The sequence below is a fragment of the Physeter macrocephalus genome, chromosome 2, assembly GCF_002837175.3.
Source record: "Physeter macrocephalus isolate SW-GA chromosome 2, ASM283717v5, whole genome shotgun sequence".
Taxonomy (NCBI): domain Eukaryota; kingdom Metazoa; phylum Chordata; class Mammalia; order Artiodactyla; family Physeteridae; genus Physeter; species Physeter macrocephalus.
Window position 1 is genome coordinate 70,788,613 of NC_041215.1, and position 3,935 is coordinate 70,792,547.

A 3,935-nucleotide genomic window follows, 5' to 3' on the forward strand; every position below is an offset into this window, starting at 1 on the left:
CGGGGCACGAACCCGTGTCCCCTGCATCGGCAGGAGGACTCTCAACCACTGCGCCACCAGGGAAGCTCCATCAAATCATTTTTAATGCATGTGCTTAAGTGTTATATCCTCTGGAAGACTTTCTGGACTGCACATGGAGAATTAGCCCTTCCTTTTCTTAACCCCCTTTAGATTCTGCCAGGTGGCACCAGGCCTCATGACACTTTGTTTCAGTTACTCATTTACACAAGCAAAGAGTTGGAGTGCTTAAGGGGCCACATCTTATCCTTTGTGTCCTGAAGGGACAGCGCAGAATACAGGAAGCTCTCCGCATATATTTGTGGAATGAATTACGCAGTAAGGGAATCCTTAAGGACTCCATTCCTAGGGGACTTGTAAGAGGTGAGTGGGACCTCAAGTCACAGAAAGCCTTTTCAGTTCAGAGGGACCAGTAGACCATTTTAAACAGAACAGATAAAAGTTGAGTTTGTCCTAGTAGGGAGAGAAGATTTATTCTCCACATGGTTACTTGATGGAGTTAGTTTCAAAATCACTACTGTCTATAAAGTAAAAATATAAATTACACTTTTCATGGCTCTGTGTTTGGATTTATAATTATCAAGTTATACCTTTTATTTTTATAATCAAACATTCTAGAGATTAAAAGTACAGAAATAGTGCTTTCTGGTCAATTTCAATGAGCTTTTAACTCATCAGATTTTATACTTTGAAACTTGGACAATCATTGAACTTTTTTTCATAATAGCCTTTTCAAATAGATTATATATTCATGAATTAAATTTTATTTCAATAAAGGGAATATTTATTGAATGTCTGCAATACGAAGCATTGTGCTAGGGAAACAAAAGATGGCAAAGATATTGCCTCTGCCCTGGAGGGGCTCACAGACCACTGGGATCGTCAGTAATATTTTTGTGGCACTCAACAAAATGAAAGTTAAAGGAAACTGGTCAATAACCTGTAGGAGTCTCCACTTCTCTCCCAAAAGATAAATTTAAATGTATTTTCAGTCCTACTTATCAAAAGAAGAAATGCCTGAGTTTAATATGCTATGTCTCTTATAAATGGCACTATATTTCTATATATCATATACATTTCTAGGCAAAGACTCTCTTATTAACATGCATACTTTCCAGGATAAAGGTAAGGCCTGGAGAAACGTGCACAGGCATGCAGATGTGTAAAATATTTAGTACAATGGCATGCAGGAGGGCCAAGTTTTCAGTGCCCATCCAAGTTCTAAGCTGCAGATTCAGATATTGTCAGCACCAAGTTGTCTAAAACCCACTTTCTCCTTCCCTCTTTAAGATGTCCTTTTGTCAAAGTGAATTTCTGTTTCTGGATTATGTAATCTGTTACTGATTGGCAGTAAATTTCTTACTCATTGGAAGAGAGTAAGCCCTTTTATGTCATTAAAGTATCAGTGCAGTTAAAAATACCCTCATGATTTAAAATTTAAACACCATTCAAATAATGGATATTTCCTCTCTTTAAAAAAAAGGCTAAGGAGGAAAAATCAATTCAAATATGTATCTATTTGACATAATACAATTAACAAACTCTTGGTGTTTGGCATTTTAATATTGTCTATTAAATTATAACTGTAACTGGGAACTACATCTCTCCTTTTATAAGTCTTGAACTTGGTAAACTCTTAACTGCTTGTCAGTTTCCATGTATCAAAATGTACAATTTTGAGCCAGGCAGCCACTGACTCTGGCTTTCCAGGCATAAAATCTAACAAGTCTCAGCACATTTCCTTCTGGCAAGGCTTGCCACCTGCTGGCCTGCCTTTTCTCTTGGGAGGCTGAGCATGTGTGTGATTAACTAAGTACCACAGTGGTTAAGAGCTCAGCCTCTGGAGCCAGGCAGATTTGAGTTCACATCCCTGGCTTGGCTACTTAGTTTCTGGGTGACATTAGGAGAGTTACTGTTCCTGGTAAAGAAAAAAACACCAGTGCAGATAAAATCAGTGTTGTCCAGGGAGGGTAATGGAGATCCTTTTCTTAAGAATGTTACAAATGGGAGCCACCTGTGTCTTGGTTAAGGCTCCGTTTATGAAGCAGCAGTCTTCCTGCTCCAAGCTGAGAGTTCTGGCTTTTTGTGCTTTTGATGATCTTGATCAAGTGACTCAACTAGGGAATCTTCAATTTCCTTATCGCTATAATGAGTCTATAAATATTCCATGGTCTTTGAGTTCTTTTTGTCTCTATCTATGCTGAGTAATCAAGCTCACTGTGTCAAAAACTATTGAATTTTTATATGTGGATAATTAATAACAAGACTTCGCATTGTAACACCTGAAAAACGCTTTCCTTTACTGACTCTACCTTGAGCCTTTCAAGAGCTTGCAGAGTCAGTCCTATCCCTACTTTACAGTTCTGAGAACAGAAGCAAGTGACATGCCCGAAGCTGCAATACTAGTGAAGTAGCAAAACTAGGATCAAAAATTACTTCTTCTGGTTTCTATTTTTAAAATTTTTAGTGACACTACAGCTAACTTGTTGCAAGGATAGCACTTGAAAAAAAAGAGTTATACCGCAGCCAATTAATGTTATTATGTAAACAACATGTTGAACATCTTTTCCCATCTCTGAACTCTAGGTCAGCTTTGAAGGTACTGGCTACCTAAACCTGCCTTGTCCCAAAGGACCCATTTTAGTCTGGGGAGACTTTGAGATTGTGGATGTTTCCAGTTTCATCCAAGGAATATGAAGGTCTGGGAGGCAAAACACAAAAATTCAAGGATGATCAGAAATTCAGATGCATTCTGGAGTGAGCTACGCTTGACCAAACAAAGAACAAAGTTGCTATAAAATATAAAATCTAGTTATTAATAATCCATGTTCTCCTGCGGGATCACAGAACCACTCAAGACACTCTGTACAGAACGGGAGTAAGTTGAAATAGATCCCTCTGTGTTCTTATCAAAAGCCATCCTGTGAAAGATTTTCAGCTAAATTAATTATGCTATGTATTTTCCTCTACTTACAAGAAAAAAAAAATCTATCTGGGAACATGAAAGGCAGCCAAACAAGGAAAAGAAATCACAAAATGTATATTTAGGATACTGATATTATGATAGAAAACACTCACTACCGAACTCCATCTCATGTATAGAGATTATCACACATATCAGGTATGTTTTTTAAATTTCTCTGAACATTAATTATTGGCTATTTTAGCTATTTCACCCTGGTGACTGAAATAGAAGTGGAAAGATGATAGGAAAGCAGAAAAGGATGGAGTTATAAACTGTATGTATGTGAGTATGTCAACTTTGAGTCCTTTTTTTAAGCTTATTTAGTAAATGGAAAAAATAATACCTATTTCATTAACAGACTTAGCAGAATGTCTAGCATATAGAGGGCACGCAGGAGCAGCTCTAGCCATACTAGTCTAAGTCTGCAATTAAAAAAGGGACTAGAAGGAGCTTTGCAAATCGCTGTTGACAGAAATAAAAAATTTTCTCCTGGGCTTATAGTATTATCAGATATCACAAGACAGGTAGAAGATAAGACTACTTGAATAAAGTGATTTTCTTCTTTGGTATGTTTTTATATGATGACATATTTACAGGGATAATAATATATATTTTCTAGATCTTTACAATTTTTTGTTGTAATAAATAAAGTGGATGACTTTGGTCAGAAAGGAACAAATATTCTCATACAGAGATCTAGGAATGTTCTAAGTAAATAAAGAGTTATTTTTGGAATGAAAAAATGTAAAAGTGGGGGCTTCCCTGGTGGCGCAGTGGTTGAGAGTCCGCCTGCCGATGCAGGGGACACGGGTTCGTGCCCCTGTCCGGGAAGATCCCACATGCCGCGGAGCGGATAGGCCCGTGAGCCATAGCCGCTGAGCCTGCGCGTCCGGAGCCTGTGCTCCGCAATGCGAGAGGCCACAACAGTGAGAGGCCCGCACACCACAAAAAA